Raw genomic sequence first — 23,314 nt, 5'->3', positions numbered from 1 at the left:
AAATGGCCCTACGTATCTTGGATTTAGCTTTCCACGCTTTCCAAAGCGTATTAAGCCTTTCCACGGTGAGACCTTCAATAGAACGCGGTCTCCTACCTGGAATTCCAAAGGTTTCATCTTTTGGTCAGCGTAGCTTTTCTGTCGGTCTCTAGAGGCGTTCAACCGTTCACGAATTTGAACGATCTTCTCTGTCGTTTCTCATATGATTTCCGGACCGGTGAGAGTGCTTTCAGGATCTCGTCCTTTAGTTAATTGTGTGTCGCCAACTTCAGTCCAACACAAATGGGACCTGCACTTACGACCATAGAGGGCTTCAAATGGAGCAGCCTTTACGCTCGTATAATAACTATTGTTGTATGAAAATTTGACAAGGGGTAAATGGATATCCCATGCCTTTCCAAAGTCAATCACACAAGCTCTCAGCATATCTTCCAAAGTTTGTATCATCCTCTCACTTTGCTCGTCTGTTTGTGGATGGTAGGGTGTACTCATGTCTAGCCTAGTCCCCAGGGAACTTTGTAGTGACTGCCAGAACCTTGAAGTAAATCTACTATCTCTATCGGAGATAATGGACATCTGAACACCATGCAGTCGCACTATTTCCCCTATGTAAGTTCTTGTAAGCCTTTCCATCTTGTCAGTCTCCTTGATTCATAGAAAATGCACGGATTTGGTCAATCTGTCGACGATGACCCATATGGTATCAAGTCCACCCGTTGTCTTGGGCAACTTGGTTATGAAGTCCATAGTAATCCGTTCCCATTTCCATTCCGGTATCTCCGGTTTTTGTAGTAATCGTGAAGGTTTCTGATACTCGACCTTAACCTTAGCGCAAGTAAGACATTTACCTACGAAGGTAGCAATTTCTGCTTTCATGTTAGGCCACCAGTACAGTTTCGTAAGATCCAGATACATTTTATCTGAACCAGGGTGAACGGAATACCTCATGTTGTGTGCTTCGATCATGACCACGTCTCTGAAGCCACCATGTCTCGTTGTCCAGATACGGTCGATGAGATAATATGCACCGCCACCCTTGATTTCTAGATTGTTTTCCATTCCTCTCAGGGATTCACCCGCCACATGTTCACGTTGCAAAGCTTCCAGTTGAGCCTCCTTAATTTGTGTGGATAAGTGGGAATGGATAGTCATAGTCAGAGATTTGATTCTCCGACCAATGTATTCTTTTCGACTGAGGGCGCCAGCTACTACATTGGCCTTGCCAGGATGATAACAAATTTCGCATTCGTAGTCATTGAGTACCTCGACCCATCGTCGTTGTCGCATGTTGAGCTCCTTTTGATCGAAAATGTGTTGAAGGATCTTGTGGTCGGTGAAAATATTACTCATCGTTCCGTACAGGTAGTGTCTCCAGATCTTTATAGAAAATACCACTGCTCCTAACTCAAGATTGTGTGTTGTATAGTTTACTTCGTGTATCTTAAGCTGACGAGAGGCATAGGAAATAACCTTACCTCTTTTCATAAGAACACAACCAAGTCCTTGATTTGATGCATCGCAATACACTATGAAATCTTCTATCCCTTCGGGGAGGGATAGTATCGGTGCGGTGCACAAGGCCTGTTTCAGTATATGGAATGCCTTCTCTTGTTTTGCTTCCCAGTCAAAGGCCACGCCTTTCTGGGTTACTGTAGTAAGAGGTTTCACAATGCTAGTGAAGTTCTTTATGAATCTGCGATAATAGCCAACGAGACCTAGAAATTGACGAATCTCTGTAGGTGTCTTCAGTGCCGACCAGTTCTCAAAGACCTTAATTTTGGAGGGGTCCACGTGTATCCCCTTTTCGCTAACAACGTGTCCTAAAATTTTGACTCATTGAATCCAAAATTCGCATTTAGAGAACTTCGCATAGAGCTTCTCCGATCGTAGTGTTTCTAAGACTCTTCGTAGGTGTTGACTATGTTATTCCTTACTTCGGGAGTAGATAAGTATATCATCGATGAAGACGATGACGAACTGATCCAAGTAAGGACGGCACACCATATTCATTAGGTCCATGAATATCGTTGGTGCATTGGTTAATCCGAACAGCATCACTACAAATTCGTAGTGTCCATAACAGGTTCGAAATGCTGTCTTGGGAATATCCTCCTCTATCTTCGAGAAGTAGTTCGCTCCTTGAAGTTGATCAAATAAGTCGTCAATGCGGGGAAGAGGGTAACGATTTTTTACAGTAAGTTTGTTTAGTTCTCTGTAGTCAATGCACATACGGAACAATCTGTCTTTCTTCTTTACAAACAAGACCGGTGCTCCCCAAGGTGAGAAGCTTGGTCTAATGAATCCTTTTTGGTGGAGTTCGTTAAGCTGACTGGAAAGTTCTTGCATATCTGTTGGTGCCAGATGATAAGGCGATTTTGCTACTGGGGTAGCCCCTGGAACTAAATCGATTCTTAAATCGACTTGGCATTGTGGTCGTAATCCCAGTAGTTCTTCTGGAAAGATATCGGGAAAGTCGCGTAGTTCTGGAATGCTCTTAATGTCCTTTACTTCCTAACTCGTATCGATGATGTGTGCAAGAAATGCATGATAATCCTTCCGCAAACACTTTCGAGCTTGGATGCACGAAATGATGCGAAGGTTTGTACTTGATTTGTCGCCGTAAATCACTAATGTTTCATCGTTAGGGAGATTAAGGCGAACTGTTTTTTCAAAGCGCATGATGTCAGCGCGAAGAAGACTTAACCAATCCATGCCAACTATGACGTCGAAACTTTTAATTTGGACCGGCATGAGGTTGATTGGGAAAGAATGACCGTCTAAAGTTAATGTACAAGTAACATATATGCAGTTAGTGTTTTCCGTTTTCCAGTTGTCATTTCTACAGTGAAAGATTTTTCTAACATGCTAGGTTTATGTTTAAGTGAATAAAGTTTTGACTCACGAAGCTTCTCTCTGCTGCACTATCGAATAGTATGCATGCATATGAATTATCGAGAAGAAACATACCAGCAACTATTGTAGGATCAACTACGGCTTCTTCGTGACCTATAGCCAAAACTCATCCCACTCCACCGGTATTCGCTGCCTTTGGGCAGTTTCTTTTGTAGTGACCCACCTCGCCACAACCGTAGCAAGCTTGGCCTACTCCAGCATTGTGAACTTGAGTGATCGGCTTTACATGGGCTTTGCAGAAACAGACAGTGTGTCCCTTTCTGTTGTAGTTGGAGCACTACATTTCCTGACAAGGTCCATTGTGGTGCTAATTGCATTTGGTTCACTTTAGAAGGTTACCCACAAAAGGCTTTGTTGGGTAGAGATTTGTAGGAACGGTAGTAGGTACAGTAGCAACATTCACTGTAATTAGTTGTTGTTTCTTCGAGGATTCTTGGGAAGACCCACCCTTCCCCTTATTCCATCCTCTCTTCTTGTTATTGTTGTTTTTGTTTCCCTTTTGTGGTTCTGGTGCAGAAATTCTTGAGTTTTGATGACATCCGTGATCAATAAGAGATTGTGCCAGCTCTTTGGCACTTTCAAAAGTGTCATGTTTTGAAGCTAAGTCCCCAAATGTATCTCTCTATTTTCTTGCTCTCAAGAGCAATCATATATGGGCAAAGGATTGCCAGATCGCAGAATCTGTTGGTATAAGTTGCTATGTGGGTACCAATCATTCCAAGCGTCCAGAGTTCATGCTCGAGTTTTTGGATCTCTCCTCGTGGACAGTACTCTCTCATCAACATGATTTTTAAGCTCTCCTAGCTTATTGAATTTGCCACTATCAGAGTAAGTACCTTAACATGGCCATTCCACCAAGTTAAAGCTCTATCAGCAAGTGTGTAGGTTGCAAACTTGACTTTGCTGTGCTCGGGACAGGAGCAGATTTCAAAGACTGATTCTGTCCTTTTAATCCACTGTCTAAAAATCATCACACCACCTGTCCCATTAAATATCTGGGGTTTGGCATTCGTAAAGTCTTTATAGGTGCATTCTCGGGGTTGACCATGACTCTCGCCATGGTTGGAAGGAAGTGTGCCAATTCCTGAACCAGTAGTAACAAGGGTATTGATCTGTGACAAGGCAGCCGCCACAGCTGCGGTGACTGCTGCTTGGAACATGAAAACATCAAATTGAGGAAGTGGAGGCGGTGGTGGTATCGGTGCTTCCCCACCATTGTTTCGTCTCGGATTTCTACGCGGAGGCATCCTTCAACTATAGATTGAAAAGACAAAGGTAAGAATTCCATGGTATAGAAAATGAATGTGTCTCATGAACTAACTCGCTATAGTTCAACAATAGATGATAGTATGAGTCTCAAAGATAGAAGAATGAAAGTTATTCATAAATCCGAATATATGAAGCAAGCGTATGGTTTTTCCATAATATTTTAAAGATTAAACAAAATACTCAACGTAGTAATAATAGTGTGCCAATTATATTAATATAATAGATGATACAACGATCACAAAAATTTGACCCCTAAAAGGGTCTCCGGTTACAAGGTTTAAGAAAATAAAACTTTTGACCGAGGTCCTAACTTATAACAAAATTTGGGATTTTGGCAAACACTACTTGCGACGTGGGTTGCGCTTGGAGCTTGACTCCGCATCCGATTTCTTTGATTCCATAAGATGCCTATTGAAGGCGGCTTGCTGTTCCCTCAACTCTGCGAGGGCTGCAATCATTTGTGTTTGGAATGCGTCGGCGCGGAGATGGGTGTCATCCTACAACATATCCAGTCGATGGATGTCGGAAGTGTGAACTTGTACTTCCACGTTGACTTTGCGAAGTCGATTTTCTTTGACCCCCGATTGATAGGACTAGTTGGCCAGCTTTCCTACCATGACCAGGAGTGCTCGGTCGGTTGAACCTACATCCCTGATGTTGTAGAAGTTCCGACACATACCGTAGGGAGAGCGTATCCCTTGTTGTTGGCTCCAATGGTGGAGGTGACTTCCCCAAACGGGAGTCGGTCCCTCAAAGTTCCTCCTAATGGCTGGAGGGTTAACTACTTCCGGTTCTGAGTCCGTACCAGAGTCACCCCCTTCTTCCAACTTGATAGGTTCTTCATCCTCTTCGTGATCCTCCTCTACCTATCCTCCATTGCCCTGGTTCGGGTAGTAGGGGTCCCATGGTGGGTGGAATCCAGCCATTTGACTATACGAGAATAGGGTTATAAGATTTGAACAAAATTTGAAAAACATGTAACAATAAACATGAAGATTAAACTATTGTATGCACCAAATACTCCTATAGTATTTAAATTTGTATGTTTGATACTAGTGTCTATTTTGGTAAGTTTTGACTTGTTGTTCACTACGATCATTCCTCGACATACATTAGTCAAATCTCGGATAAATATAGTTGATCAAGCTATATTCGTCCCAAATTCGATTACATATATCGAGAACTAACCATAGTGTCCAACTCGTCTTAATACTTTTTGTATAGTTCTAACCACAAAAATATATCGTTGTATGCATGTATTTTGTACTTTTATGACCCAAAATAATCTATTTAAACGAAACGAGGTTTTAGGTGTAAAAACGTTTTGTCAGATACTTTGAGTCCCTAAGCATTTATAGTTTGTATATATTATGTGGTTCGATATACTTAGTTCACTATAAACAATGCTCTGATAATAATCTGTCACACCCCCAAACCGGAACGGTGGAAACGTTCGGGGGCGGATGACTTCAAGTAGTAACGTAACAATTGCATACATAGTAAAGAAAGCAATATAACCATCATATATATAATTGAAAGTTTACATTGTTTAAAAGGTACACGTTCAAAACCAATTACAATATGATGCCAAAATATGAATTCAAACTGGCGTCGCAGCATCCCTTCTTCAAAAGCTATTTGTTACCTGCAGTTACGGAATCCTTGGGACATACAAGTAGTTTTGAAAGAGTAAATCAGCATATAAGCTGGTGAGTTTCATAAGTATTAAATGAAAATATTTGCATGAACTAAAACGAAATGGTTTGTTTTTGTTTGTTGATTCCTACAAAATCCCATATTCTCTACTGGTATAAATGAAGCCTTCTATCAAGACCAATGTTTGTTTCTAGAAAATTTATGTTTTTCCGTATGTGGGTAGTGGTTTAGAAGTTCCAAAATTGTATCACGATAAGGTTTTTCATGCCTTAAGTAGTTAATTAATGTACGTATAAAATTGCCAATACGTCTGAAAAACCGCGTAAATCAATGTGTTTTTGATACTCCATGTGAGTTTTACAACCATGCTATTTGACTAGGAATGCCTATATACAACATTCTTCCGGCATTGGAATGTTCTAATGTTTTTCACTCCAAATGGTGTACTGTAGCTAACAATCAGGGCGCGGGGTTGTCAATCCCGTATAGATCTATACACAAACACCATGCTCCCCCTCCAAGGGATTCTGGTATATAATACAAGACTTCAAATGTGTACTCGAACGTACGTGAAGTTTAATGTCTCACAAAACTTAGTATAAATCAGATTTACGTGAGAAAATGTTCCTTTGTTCTTGTATATGAAAGTAACTTCTTGAAATAGTATTTCTAGTATGTAAAAGTTTGTGATGTTCTTGTAAAACTATACCTATTATAGTTTTCTAAAAGTGTGTCTCGTTTGTATAGTAATCCCTAGTGAAATGCTCATTGTTATGAAAAGTATGATTTTTGTAGTGCCAAAGATGGACACATATACATACAGTATAAGCAGAGTGTTTGATTGACATAAATACATAAATCATTTCTTATTTCAAAAGATAAGATGTTATCGTGGTATATTTTGCATACGAAAGTTTCCCTATAATACTTATAAATCACATATAATTCCATTGATAAAAGTGTATAATGAAACTTTATATAACACACAGTAATAATCGTGTGTTTTACATGTATTTCGCCCCCCCCCCCTTAAAAGCATATAAAAGCATTTATAAAACATTTAAAAGTGTGCATTATATGGGGTATGAACTCACTTGAAACATCAAAGAAGGCGAGATGAAAACCGAGCAGAATTTTGACTCGAGAAAGCGGATTTTCTCGGGATTCTCGAGAATCTCGGTAGCACAAACGACCTTCGGGACTTGAGCAAGGAAACTGGGGCTTCGGGATAGCATGTGCACGGAAAACAAGGCAAAAACTCAAAAAAGTTGAGAGAAATTGAGCAATTTCTTTGGAACCCTCGCATCCTTTTCATAGGGGGTGGGAACCGCCTCGGTACGTTGGGCGTACGTGTGCGTCATGAGTGACCGCCTTCTCGACTGCCTCGGAGCTTCGGATGGGATGGGGCCTAGCCTCGCATAGTGGCGACGTGGACGATCTGAGGCCTAGGCCTTGAGTACGCTGGGCGTAACTTGGATCGACCTGGTGACTCATCCTTCGGATAATACCGAAATTTAATATAAAATTAAAGTTTTATTATTTAATAAACTTCAAAAATTCGTATCTTCTTCATACGAACTCCGTTTTTGACGTTCTTTATATCCACGCGTAGGTGAGACTACGCTCTACAACTTTCATTTAGATTCCGTCGGAAAATTTTGAATTTTTTTTTTATTATTTAGTTTTTAAATGTCGCAGTAAGAAAATTTCGTTAGAAATTCATAACTTCATTATCTGACGTCTGTTTTTGCCAGACTTTTTACCGTTGAAAAACCATTGTCGAGACCTTCGATTCTCATTTAGCTCATTCCGGCCAAAAGTCGCTCTTTCTCCGTTTCGATTTTTTAGCTGTCTGTTGCTAAGCTGAAGTTGGAAAATTCATAACTTCCTCATACGAAGTCAGATTTCGACGTTTTTTTACGTACGATCATGGTTTAATGACATCTAACATAGTAGGAAATAAATTAGAGACTTTTGTACATTCTATTTTCGAAGTTAATTTCATTATAACAAAAGTGGTTAGAATACTTGACTTTTTAGGTTGCTACATAGAGTTGAAATATCGGGTTGTCAAATGAGATGAGGGAGCATTACCCTGAGCTTTTTCCGGATCGAGCAGCAGACTTTGAGGATGAAGTTTAAGATAAGTAAGGGAGATTTGTAACACTCGATTCTAGGTACGCAGTTAATTCAAGAATTTCTTGTGTTTTTCTCTGGGACTCGATAAGTTGGAGGCCCAACTCGTCGAGTAGAGTTGAGATCCACGGACAGTTTAAGTGACCTACTCAATCAGTCGAAAGACTGACTCAACGTGTATCTGATATTTGAGTAAAACCCTAAATTTGAGGGTTTGCACCCTATTTAAACACCTTATCTCAGCCTCCAACGTCCCTATCACTCCCAGAAAGTTGTATATCGAAACCCTAGTCGTTCTTATTGTGTTCTTGAGCCTTGTGGTGCTACCTTTTGTGTTTGAAGTTTGGAAAGGAGAAGGAGACTTGTGAGACCAAAGGGAAATAAGAAGATCTAGAGTTTGGGCCTTTTCCTACATCTTTCTATGCCTTAGAGAGGTTGTATTCGGGATTAAGTATTGAAAGTCAATGTATGCTTTAGATCCAGGTCTATTGGGGGGCGGGGGGTTATGGCATAAAGGTGCCCATTTTTCTGTCATGGACACCCCATACACCTTGGAGGCCATCTTTTATGGCTTTTTGGGCCAAAGACCTCTTGCATGTGCACCAAGTTGAAAACATTACGTATGAAATGGACATTAGGAGGCCAGATCTATGATTTTGTGGTGTTAAGACCCATTCAAATTGATTGTATAGTGTTGGTCAAGGATGGACTCGACGAGTTGTTCTTGGGACTCGGCGAGTCACGGTGTATTGACCACCAAATCCTTTCTGTGGAAGGACCAGTTGTTAGGAAGGAAAGTCCCGTAGATGTTTAGACATGAAAAGGGACCTGGGAATCATGGGACTTGACGAGTGTGTGAATAGACTCGGCAAGTCCAAGTCAATCTCCCAATCTTTAAAGATGGACTCGACGAATTGTTCATACAACTCGGCGAGTCGTAGACCGGACACATTCTTATGAGGGAGATGAACTTGACGAGTTCAAGGAATTACTCAACGAGTCGGATGAAGATCATCTCGATGGTTTGAATGAAGGGGAACCCATCGAGTTCTTGCTAGACTCGACGAGTGGAGTCGGGGTTGGATCGGGTTAGTGGAGCGTGGACTCGATGAGTTGGTAGACCAACTTGGCGAGTCAGGTCAACTGGGTGTTGACTTTGAGCAATGTTGACATTTCTTGGGTTTGGGATGACTCATGTAAGGGTTTGGTATGCCTAATAATCGATAAAGATCGTTGTGTAGGAATTAAGGAGTCGAGACAAGCTGATACGTGTGCCGAGGACTGTGCGGATTCTACACGACCTCGAGGTGAGTTACCTTCCAGTAGAAGTGGGTCTATGGCACCAAGGCTGGCCCACTAGTATGAGTTATAGTTGAGATGATTGTCTTCTTGATAATTTTCTGATATGTGTGCTACGTTATGATTACGTGCTAGTATGCTATGATGTTATGTGTTATATGATAATACGGGTAGGATAGACCCCGATGTCGGTCGAAAGGACCAAAGGGGTAGTTAATGCCCAGTCATGTTAGTTATCTTATGTGCTATGATTTTATGTGATAATAGTAGTAGAGGGGAAAAATAGTCCCCAATGATCGGTCGAGAGGACCGAAAGGGTAGCCCAACACCTAGGTATGTTAGGCACGGTTACCGGTTGAGAGGACTGAAAGAGTAGGTCAGGCACCCAGATATGATTGCCAGTGTGTGTTATGTATGGTATGTGGTATGATGGGGGCACTCACTAAGCTTTGTGCTTACAGTTTCAGTTTTGTTTTCAAGTACCTCTTTGTCTAAGGGGAAGAAGCCGGCAATGTTGCAACGCATCATACACACACACACACTCATATGGATTCCACGTAGAGATCTCTGGGATTGTACTCTGGTTTTTATTACTTTTGATGACATGGTATTAAGACACGTTGTTACGGTTTTTCTTAAATTGATATGACATTGGAAATATTTGGTAAACTGTGTTATGAATCTTGTAATTAAAAACGAAATTTTTGGCCTCAAAAATTGGGATGTTACAGTTTGTGGGGTCGCCAACTTTTCAATAGCTTTGATCTTAGAGGGATCAACATGTATCCCTTCCTTGATGACTACATGACCCAAGAATTCTACCTTCCGGGTCCAAAATTCGCACTTTGAGAATTTCGCATACAATTTCTCTGCCTTTAAAGTTTCCAAGACTTGTCGTAAGTGTTGACTGTGTTCTTCCTTACTTAGAGAATAGACTAGTATATCGTTGATGGAAACTACAACAAACTTGTCTAAGTAAGGTCGATACACACGGTTCATTAGGTCCATGAATATTATGGGTTCATTCGTTAGACCAAAGGGCATTACCGCATGAACTCAGTAACATTCATACTGCTTTTCACGTCTCTAATCTCAAGAAGTGTCTATCTGATGAAACTCTTGTAATCCCACTCGACAAAATTGAGTTAAACAAGAGCCTACACTTTGTAGAAGAACCAGTGGTAATCATGGATAGGGAAGTCAAAAGAACAAAACAAAGTCGTATACCAATAGTGAACGTTCGCTAGAATGCCAAGCGAGGACCTGAATTCACTTGGTAATGGGAAGATCAGATGAAACAAAAGTATCCACATTTTTTCCCTAGTTCATGAGTACCACTTTAGAAACAATTTCGGGACGAAATTCCCTCTACCAGGGGGATAACGTGACAACTTATTATTTTCAAATTTGTAAAAGTCAACAAAAGTCAACCAAGGTCAACAAAAGTTAAACTTTCTAATGAATTCGTAGGTTATTTTTTGTCCCGAAATTGTTTTTCAAAGCATAAGGAAAAATAACTTAACCCTCAAGTTGACATGCAACCTATTTGGATATAAGTTTTCTCTATTGATAGTTATAATCTATGAACATCAAAGAACCATAAGGAGGCCCTACTATAATCTAAATTAAAAATGGATTAGGGTTACATACCTTTTGATTATTTTAGCAAATAATAAAAAAACTCCTTCTTCAAATATCTTGGAAAGAAAGCACCAAAAATTCAATGCCTCTAAATATTTGTACCAAAACCCTAGCAGTTAGAACACTTGAGGAGAAAGGAATAGGGAGTAGAATTTTGGCTATTCCTTTGAGTGCAAGAGTGGACAAAAACAAGGAGCCAATGAGCTCTATTTATATCTAACTCCTTAATTATCTTTAAGGATTAATCTAAAACCATTAAAAAAAACTCCTAAAAATTGTCCATGATCCATGGAAGGTTCTAGAACCTCTCTTGTTAAACTATTGAACAATTACAGCTTAAGTCACTGCACTTTAAATTAATCCAATTAATTCTACAATTAATTTATGATTAATTATTAATTAAATAATACTATTTATAATTAATATATTGATCTCATAATACATTAACAAATTATCTATTGCTATTTATTAATCATATAATAAATCAATAAACCAGTCTTTCTATCTCTCTGTCTCTCTCTCTCTCTCTCTCTCCAAAAGTCATTCTACTCAATTACTAGTTTTGAGAGCAATCCAAAAAGATTTTGTTTTTAATTGAAGTATATTACCAATTTAGTTATTGGATTAGACATCTTAGTCCAATAATTATTTGAGTTTAAACTTTATTTTATATATGGACTATGTAACAATTGGTAAAAATTGGTTAGAGTTTGGCGGTCAGATCACCTCGAACCGCTAAGTAATAATGACCAATTTTGTGTAATGTTACGTTTATAATGTATATTAAATATATTTTATTTATAATTTCTTTTAGAACATGACAAACTGCTTAAACCATTTGTCGTCAAAGATTGAATCAAAAATCACCAAAAATTAAATCATATTTGTAGTGTTAAAATTACAATTTTGCATTATGTAACAGGATAAGAAATTTGAATAGATTATGTTCACCTGATTTTGTGGATATAAAGAACGCCAACACGGAGGTTGTATGAGAAAGTTATGCCACTTTAAAGTTACAAAAATAACTATTTATCTGATTTTCATAAAACAAACTGTGCACTGCTTCGTTTGGAATAGCTATAGGCCTCGTAAATTATTTATGAACACGTTTTTGAATTCAAGTTATGATATATTATTTTATTATATTTTTATAACATTTTTAATTTTGACCAAAATCAGATTCATAAAATCATTAGAATCCGACTCTTTTGATCGCGAAACTTTAAACGTAAATTCATGGAGCTTGGTATATCGGAATTAAATCCCGTCTACGTTTTTGGAATCATCATGACCGAGGCAACAAGCAGACAATTTCATCAAAAACTTACCGAGACGGGATCGATGACACAACAATTGAGAATCGGAGATGTGCATCACAAAAAGATTAAATAAATAAATAAAATACAAAACAATCGATTTTTACAACAAATATCTTAATAAATCCAATCTTGTACAACAAAATCATTTTTAATCTATTAAAATCTATACAAAATCATATTTTTATACATTTATACACTCATACGTTTTCCTTCGTTTTCATTCCATCTTCCATTGTTCTTCTTCAATCGACTGCAACTCTCCAATTGTTCCCGTCGATCATGCCAGCCAAAAACACCACCTATTCTCATCCGTTTTCCTGCTTATCTTGTCAAAACAGCAACAACCCAAATCAAATCGTGTGAAAATCATACCCAAATATCCATTTTGTTCCTCCTTTGAATTATGTTAAACATCAAACAAACATACACCTACCCAATCATGTTTTTAGATCACTCTCATGCGTAGGTCATCGAAGGTCTAATATCATCGTCTATATGACATGGTTTTGGTTGTGTCACGTCAATTCGTTATAAGACCCCCCCCCCCCCCCCCCCGACTGACAAGATAGCCATGAACGGTCAATCTTTACTCATAGATTTCATACCAATTTCGAGCGGAAGCTTGGACATAATCATAGGTGTGAATCGACTTCCTCCACATTGTGTCTAGATCCGTACTACAAGGAAGTTACATGACCAAATCTACCCACGAAAAAACCATGGCCATTTATGATGACAATTCGGAGAAAAACCTAAAGTCTCCTTCCTACCCTAAAAATCAAACGTTGGATTGTTGCTAATTTCTCAGCTCACCGTGATTAAATTAAACGTGAATGATTTAACTAAATTTGAAGGATTTAATCAAATGTGAAGAATTTGATCAAATGTGGAAGTTTAAGTGAAGACTTCTTCCCAAGAAATGAATGTTGGAACTTCAACAACAAAAGAATTTACATTGTCTACTACCGGTGATCCATCAGGAACTTCTACAAGGTAGCCTAATCGCCAACTCTATAGACACAGAAGGAAACAAAGTCCAACTAGAAATATAAGCAAGAAATTATATTCCAAAAGTTGGAATAACTATGGTGTAATGCATCAATCCTACCTTTCTGAAAGAAAAGTCAACATGTTAGTATACGAAACGCGTACATTAAGGATTGAGGTACACATAGACATATTGAGGAATGGTTTTGCCTATGCTCTTGGTAGAATGACATAAATGAGAAATTTGTTGTCATCATGAAGTGTGAGATTTGTTAACATTGTAATGATATTGATGTTGTAGCAAATGTCTTGAGCGCGAAAAGCACGTACAAAACCCCGTTGAGTAGGAATATTAACTATGCATACCCATTCACAACCTACAGCTCAAATTCGAGAAGTTTAACTTGAGACTCTGAGAGAGGAAAGGCTTCGCGGGTGACGCTTTGGGAAGGATGAATAAACAGGTCAAGCTCAAGGATGACGGGACGCAATACTTTATGAACCAAATTTGTACCCCTAAGTATAGTGAACACGTGATCATAGTTTTGAATAAAGCTCACATGTTAAAGTGTCCCATCCATCTAGGCTCTGACTTAATGTGCTTATATCTAAAGAAACGGAAATGTTGAGCATGCTTGAGAGCATAGATTTTCACTTGAGTGGACAAGCATCAAGACTATATTGTTTTAGACTTTATATGGATGCAAGCGTCAGTCCTCGATACGTGTAACAATGATTGGTGATACAAAATTAAACAAAGAGCATGTAGGTGATAGATTGCATTATGATTAAATAATCACTCGTGAGATTAAAGAAAATACAACACAGTCTAAGAATGATTACACATCATCATACACGAACGAAAATGGAGTTATGTGAACAAAAAAAGTTAACTTAAACCACGACTCAAAGGACCCTCGAAATTCATAGATAGAATTTTTTCCTAATATTTATATCCATTTATCTCGAAAACTAAACGTCATGCACGACACTTTTTCATGCACCACATCTCAAGGAATGTCTATCCGACGACGTGCTTTTTATCTCGCTCGGTGATGTTTATTAGGAAATAATATCAATATTTCATATTTGTGAATGTGCACGCACTAATATTATATATAAGATTTTATAACCTTTATAATACTGGATTCTATCTTATTCCCTACTCACTCTCTGTTATGGGCTTAGAATGGAGCCATATGTTCGACCTAATTCCCAATCTTGGGTTATGCGACTTAAATCGACTTTAGAAAGATCATGTATGGATCAAGCGAAATGAAAATGCCACCAATTATTTTACAATATTTTATCTACACGGTGAATCGAGAGACAAAATTCCTTTCAACGGGGGGATACTATAACAGTTGGTAAAAATTGGTTAGAGTTCAGCGGTCAGATCATCGCGAATCGCTAAGTATTAATGACTAATTTTGTGTAATTTTACGTTTTAATGCATATTAAATATATGTTATTTTTAATTTCTTTTAAGACATCCCAACCTGCTTAAACCATATATCTTGAAAGATTGAATCAAAAATGACTAAAAGTTAAATCATATTTGTGTCATTAAAATTTTGCATTAAGTATATCGAGAGTATTATATCAAGAGTTATGGATAAAAATTTTGAATAAATTATGTTAACATGATTTCGTGGATATAAAGAATGCCCAAAATGGAAGTCATATGAGAAAGTTACGCATATTTAAAGTTACAAAAATCAGTATTTATCTTATTTTCCTAAAACAAATTGTGCACTTCTTCGTTTGGAGTAGCTATAGGCCTCGTAAATTATTACTGAACACGATTTTGGATTCGGTTTATGATATATTACTTTTTTATATGTTTATAACATTTTTAATCTTGATCTGTCGAATCCGACTATTTTGATTGCGAAACTTTAAACGTAAATTCACAAAGTTTGGTATATCGGAATTAAATCCAGTCTACGTTTTTTGAAATCACCACGACCAAGACAAAAAGCAGGCAATTTCATAAAAATATTACGGAGACGGATCGATGGCACAAGAATCCACAATCGAAGATGTGCATCACAAAAAGTATAAATAAATATATAAAATTCAAAACAATTGCTTTTACAACAAGTATCTTTATAAATCCAATCTTGTACAACAAAATCAATTTTAATCTATTAAGCTACACTCATACGTTTTCCATCGTATTCACTCCATCTTCCATTGTTCCCATCGATCATACCAGCCAAAAAGACCCCTTTTCTCATCCGTTTTCCTGTTTATCTTGTCAAAACTGCAACAGCACTAATCAAATCGTGTGAAAAATCAAACCCAAATATCGTTTTTGTTCCTTCTTTGAATTCTGTTAAACATCAAACAAACACACACCTAAAACCATTGTTTAAATCTGTTGATTTCTGTCAAAACAAAACAAGAAGCCATACCTGTTAATTCCGTTCATTTCCGGTTGAAGATTCACCATCTAGATACCCGTCTGCCTTCGTCTTTCCTTCTTGGATCAAGCGAAGAACCGGAGATGCTATCATCGACTGAATTCCCCATTGAATCAGCTTACCTCGCGTCTCACTCCATCATTGCACCCACCGAGTCCACTACAGCCTCGTTGCCTCCCTTACTCCTTCGCACCTCACAGCAGGAGGGGACGAGCGAAACTTCGCTGCTCTTCACGTCTTCCTCACTTCGGCCTCGCCGACCCTGGAGACGACCACCGCCCCTTTTTCCCTTCGTCTCTTCAGCCTCTTCGAGCCCCAGAGACGATCGCGATTGGTCACGACATCCGGAATAGCGAATAGCGCACCTGCAAGCTTCCGTCTCGCCACCTTCAGTCATCGCTTCGCAATTGGTCCTCATTGCGACCGACGACGGGAGAGAACCACGAGGAGTCGCCGTTGATTGGTTCCACTTACCCCCTGCTTCACCGTTTCTCTGTTGCTCGATCAGTCACGAGACGCAAATGAACATAAAAGCCCTAATTTTTCTATTAAAGTTAATTGAATTAAATCGGTCCCTCCTGTGAAATAATTTTTACTTAAGTCAAACTACGATTTAACATAAACAAGAAGAGCCCTTCCCTTTGGAAACCTTAACAAGTTTGGTCCAAAAACTTCAAATTTGGGTTAAAATGTGCATTTCAACCCCTTGTTTTGGAAATAAATTATGAGATCAGTCCCTCGTTGTATGATTATAGGAAAATTAATCTCTAGAAATTACTTGTGTTCACAAAAACCACCCTACACTTAATAATTAATACAAAATCTACCATTTTGGTTTTATTAGGTAATTTAAATATACGCGGTGGTTCGTCTTAGGAGCAAGGAACATTAGGTAGAAATTTTCACGACAAGTTTCACACCACAAATCTCGTTTACGCTACGAATGTGAGTTTTCTTCGGCCCCTCTTTTACTGCTTTTATATTTGGTGGAGAATACTTATGTTTCTATTAAAGTGTTGATAATTTCCATATATTAGACACAAAATAGCAACATACTTTAATATTTACCGAAACTTACTATATAACAATCTAAAATGTTATAAATCATTTATAAACTATACAAGTAAATTAGATTGCTAAAAGTTAATACATTTATAGTTTGTCGCGATTATTAATATGCATATTAAGATATTATTAACTCAAAATATTATCCGTATATAAAATGAAAGTACATTGTTATAAATTGTGGAAATAATAAATTTATGAAATTGTATAATTATTAGTTAAAGTTATCAAATTTAAATTTTAATATATAAGGTTGTGTAAAAATGAATGGAAAATATATTAATATATTTTTATATTTATTATAAAAACATAACTAAATTTACTAAGTCATGAATTATTATTGCAATAAATAATGTAGTGGACTTTAATAATTAAGAGTCACCATTTGAGAAATATTATATTGTATTAATCTCGTGAGTTATAAATATCATGGAAATTGTTGGTTTCACATTGGTTGAAACCTGGAAAATGTTACAATAACAGTCGTTATGCTTCCCAAATTCCGTCATGATAAATAATAAAATCTGGAAATATGTTAAATCTTACGAATCTCAAATACCATAAAACTTTAATCAATAATTAATCCTAAACACGAAAGAATTATAGGTGTTCGATATACTTATAAGGGAGAGATTAAGATTTGGATGCCTAAACCTATTGTTACGATCCATCATAACCACATGACGATCTATATGACCTACGTTTATTCTAAAAGCTTTATGAGTTAGGATCATTTCATAAGCTGCATGGGGTATGTTTGTCAAAAATTCTAAGAACGTAAATCTTAGCGGAAATTCCACTATGGTGTAACCGTTAATTCGTATTGGAACGAGGAACGACATGTATAAGTTCAGGGTCACATATTTATATGGGTTGACGTCCCGCCACTGGTTGCTAGCTACAACCATCAGTTGACGAGTCGAGTTTGGGCGTTGGCATTTCCTACACGATAAAGTCCCTAAGGATGAGCAAACTTCGGTGTGGACATTCAGCACTAAAACTTACAAGTGTTGGTGCTGAGGTATTCGTCACAGTTCGGTTATGACCTCATCATAGATCCAGGGTGTACCTTGTTACCGTATAGAATCGATATCAGGTTAATATAGGGTCTTGTTCAGCGATACTAGTGGAAAGAGACTATATGTAGTGGGATAGTCTGTGACTCAAAGCGATAAGTGTCAATACTGGATATTAAGTTATATAACACTTAATTAATACCATGACATGGCGAATTAAGATTTAATAACATGCAATCAATAAGTTGTTAGTATAAATCCTTTGTTTTCTAAAAAAATACAATCTTTATGTGGGAGGAGTTTGCCCCACCGGTTAAGTATTAGTTTCTAAATTAAGTAAGATAATACTTAATTATTATCACAACACAAATTTTCAAAGTTTATAAACTCGAAACTTATGAGTTTTACATATGAACTATACAAATGCTTGTAACGACTTTTTAAGAGTAATTTGGATATTTTATGTTTTCACAAAAAGTGATTTGGCTTTCTTTTATATAAACTAGTATTCAAATATTTATATAAAGAACATTTTTGGTCAAGAGAACCGTAAATATTTGTTATAAATTTGATTTACCTACATGTTCAACAAATCGTTGTTTTTGGATTTGAACAAACGATATATGTTTGAATGATTCCAAATACACTTTTAAAACTCGTTTAGTTTTATACTTTCGATAAAAAGATACGTATTTATACAAGCTGGTCAAATAGAGAAATCTTATAAAACACTTTTGGTATATAAAAAATACTATGTGTCAAAACCTGTAGAACTCATTAAAAATTTTTATTGACGTATTTTAAATGCATGTATTCTCAGGTTAGTTAGTAGATCGGACATCTTCGCTCAGAAGAGTCGTCGTCATTTTTATTATAACTTCGCAAACACCAGATTGTTAGGCGCATTTCACGAGTTAGGAATAGTCATTATCAATGTAATTTCTATTTCGGTAATGATAGATGCTCATAATTGTACTGCTCAATGTATGTTCAATAACTGTGATTACTTATTTACGTTGCGCACCTCGGCGTTTCTGCTAGCGGCCGAGGGTGTGATAGATTGGTATCAGAACTATTGGCTATAGTGAACTAGTACTTTCTTAGGAAGCGCGTCTATAACCTAGGGCTTACTCTCTTAGGTTAAGTTTATTCCTAAAACCCACAAATTTAGAGTTATATAAACTTGAACCCTCGAATAGTAAGACAATGCAAGGTTTTAGATCGAACACCTTAGCTAAGTTAATTGTATATGGGCAGAACCACAACTAGACGTATACTGATCACCTATGTTTTATTATGGTTAGACCCGAGGCACAATCAAGCTTGGATTCGGTTTTTGTTAGACTAAAACGCTTGGAATCCCGAATATTTAACGGAAATCACAGTTCGAAACTCTTAAGAATTCTCAAAAAATTTAGTGAACACTTAAGAATATGTTGAAAATATTTACCTCAAATACTCATGAAACTATAAGAATCATAAACGTAAATCATGTCCGAAGTTTATCTCGGATTGCTAATTTCTCGGCTATGATATTGTACGAATACTTTTGTTAGTAACCTTGTGAATACCTTGTAAAAAACGCACCTTCACGAATCTTTTCGAATTCGGCTTAGGTATTCAATCCCTCCATTTCGTTTTGTTGTGAACCTTCCAAATTATTTTTGAACCATCAAGTTCAAAAGAAGACGAACATAGATTTTACCGATAAGAACTATTATGTGTAAATCGTGGGCAACGACTCTGCTTAAGCCACGACTTGAGAAGCAATACATGTGATGCTCCTAGGATTATACTACCAAGAGATGAGATGTAGAAATTAGAACAAGAACTGGTCGAAGAAAATCTTATTATAAAGATGGTGAAACTGCCCAATACGAAAAAACAAGGAGGTGACAACTCGATTCGGAGCAATCATGATCGGAACAAGGAGAGAAATCCAGGAAACATCAGTAGTAACCGGTGCGTTCTTATTAAACACTCATATGTTGAAGTACTATTAGTTAAGATATGCATAGAAATCCTTGTGAACCCTAAAGTTAAACTTATTATAAGTCATGAACCTAGTAGTTTGGAGAAAACTTGCAAAATAGGGACAACTAGTGAGCTGTCGAATATCTACTCGCGAATTTTAATAAATTTCATTCTAACACCTACCCAATCATGTTTTTACATCAATCTCATGCGTAGGTCATCGAAGGTCTAATATCATTATCTATATGAAACGGTTTTGGTTGCGTCACGTCAAGTCGTTATATGACGCCCCTTTAACTGACAAGATAACCATGAACGGATGATCTTTACTTATAGACTTCATAACAATTCTGAGCAGAAGTTTGGACATTATCATAGGTGTGAATCGAATACCTCCTCATTGTGTCTAGATCCGTACTACAAGGAAGTTGCATGACCAAATCTACCCACGAAAAAACCATGGCCATTTATGATGACAATCCGGAGAAAAACCTAAAGTCTCCTTCCTACCCTAAAAATCAAACGATGGATTGTTGCAAATTTCTCAGCTCACCGTGATTAAATTTAGCATGAATGATTTAATTAAATGTGAAGGATTTAATCAAATGTGAAGAATTTAATTAAATGTGAAGGATTTAATCAAATGTGAAGAACTTAATCAAATGTGGATGTTTAAGTGAAGAGTTCTTCCCAAGAAATGAATGCTTGGACTTTAACAACGAAAGAATTTATGTTGTCTACTATCAGTGATCCATCAGGAACTTCTACAAGGTAGCCTAATCGCCAACTCTATAGACACAAAAGGAAACAAATTCCAACTGGAAAGATAGCAAGAAATTGTATTCCAGAAGTTGGAACAACTATGGTGTAATTTCAGAAAGAACATAGAACATGTTCGTATATGAAACGCAAACATAAAGGATTGAGGTACACATAAACGAATTAAGACAAGGTTTTACTTATGCTCTTGGTCAAATGAAATAAATGATAATATTGTTGTCATCATGAAGTGTGAGATTCATTAACATTGAAATGATACTGGCGTTGTAGCAAAGGTCATGAGCCGAAAAGGACGTACCAAACCCCGTTGAGTATGAATATTAACCATGCATACCCATTCACAACCTACATCTCAAATTCGAGAAGTTTAACTTGAGATTCTGAGAGAGGAAAGGCTTTGTCGGTGAAGCTCTCTGAAGGATAAATAAACAGGTAAAGCTTAGGGATGATGGGACGCGATACTTTATGAACCAAATCTGTACCCCTAAATATAGTGAAAATGTGATCATAGTTTTGAATAAATATCACAGGTTAAAGTGTCGCATCCATCCAGGCTCTAACTTAATGTGCTTAAATCTAAAGAAACGGAAATGTTTAGCATGCATGAGATCAGAGATTTTCACTTGAGTGGACAAGCATAGTGCCACACTGTTTTAGACTTTATATGGATGTAAGCGTCAGTCCTCGATACATTAAAAAATGATTGGAGTTACGAAACTAAGCAAAGAGCATGTAGGTGATAGACCGCATTATGATTAAATAATCACTCGGGAGATTAAAGATAAGACACCATAATCTGAGAATGATTACACATCGTACACGAACGACAATGGAGTTATGTGAACAAAAAAAAAAGTCAAGTTAAACCATGACTCAAAGGACCCTCGAAATTCTTAGATATAATTTTTTCCTGATATTTATATCCATTTATCTCGAAAACTAGACGTCGTGCACGACACTTTTTCATGCGCCACATCTTAAGGAATGTATGTCCGACTACGTGATTTTTATCTCGCTCGGTGATGTGTGTTAGGAAATAATATCAATATTTCATATTTGTGAAAGTGCACACAGTAAAATTATATATAAGATTTTATAACCTTTATAATATTGGATTGTATCTTATTCCCTACTCATTCTTTGTTGTGGGGTTAGAATGTAGCCATATGTTCGACCTAATACCCAATGTTGGGTTATGCGACTTAAATCAACTTTATGAAGACCTTGTATGGATCAAGCGAAATGAAAATGCCACCAATTTTTATACAATATTTTATCCACACGGTGAATTGAGAGACGAAATTCCCTTCAACGGGGGATACCATAACAATTGGTAAATATTGGTTAGAGTTCAGCGGTCAGACCACCGCGAACCGCTAAGTATTAATGATCAATTTTGTGTAATTTTACGTTTTAATGCATATTAAATATATTTTATTTGTAATTTCTTTTAGGACATCCGAAGCTGCTTAAACCATCTATCGTCAAAGATTCAATCAAAAATAACTAAAAATTAAATCCTATTTTGTGACTTTAAAAGTAAATTTTTGCTTTAAGTATATCGAGAGTTACAGATAAAAAATTTGAATAAATTATTTTCACCTGATTTCGTGGATATAAAGAACGTTCAAAACAGAGGTTGTATGAGAAAGTTACACCTCTTTAAAGTTACAGAAATCAATATTTATCTTATTTTCCTAAAACAGATTGTGCACTACTTTGTTTGGAATAGCTATAGACCTCGTAAATTATTTCTGAACACGTTTTTGAATTCAGGTTATGGTATACTATTTTATTATATTTTTATAACATTTTTAATCTTGACCAAAATCAGATTCGTAAAATCTATCGAATCTGACTCTTTTGATCACGGAACTTTAAACGTAAATTAACGGAGTTTGGTATATCGGAATTACATCTCATCTATGTTTTTGGAATCACCACGACCAAGACAACAAGCAGGCAATTTCATAAAAAAAAAAAAAATACAGGGACGTGATCAATGGCACAAGAATCGAGAATCGAAGACATGCATCACAAAAAGAAGAAATAAATAAATAAAATACAAAACAATTGGTTTTACAACATATATCTTTATAAATCCAATCTTGTACAACAAAATCATTTTTAATCTAATAAAATCTATACAAAATCAAATTTGTATACATTTCTACCCTCATATGTGTTCCTTGGTATTCACTCCATCTTCCTTGGTATTCACTCCATCTAATTGACTGCAACTCTCCACTTATTCCCATTGATCATGAGTTTTTAACCAAAATGGTGTTATTGAAAACTATATTTACCATTTTAGTATAGTTTCAAAAATATTTACCAAACAAATGGTTTTTTTTTTTTCATTTTTCTTGTATTTTTCAATTTTTCTTTTTGTTTTTATTGAATTTAAATATTAGTTTTTTTTCATTTCAGTTTTTTACTATCATTTATTTTTTAAAAATATAAGTTTTTTTAAATATATGTTTAACATAATATAAAAAAAACACATAATTCCATGCATTATCATCAATTAAAAATAAGATACTTTAATGAATTATGTTAGCATAATTGATTATTGTCACCCGGCACCAAAAAAAAAAGATTAGATTTTTCTCGTTCCACTAGAAATTTTTTCTAATAATGATACAATGTTTCATTTTTAAGTAATATCAAAAAATCTTTGTTAAATGTATACTAAAAATGATAAGATGAACTTTTAATAAACTATGTTAGTCGATGTATGATTTTGGGTGTATTTCATTTATATTTTACAAACTTTAATATCTTTATAAATTTTAAAATTACATATATATCCGTCTAAAATTACATATAT

The sequence above is a fragment of the Lactuca saligna genome, chromosome 4 (genome assembly GCF_052625555.1).
Source record: "Lactuca saligna cultivar CGN05327 chromosome 4, ASM5262555v1, whole genome shotgun sequence".
NCBI lineage: Eukaryota > Viridiplantae > Streptophyta > Magnoliopsida > Asterales > Asteraceae > Lactuca > Lactuca saligna.
This window is presented reverse-complemented; position numbering follows the sequence as displayed.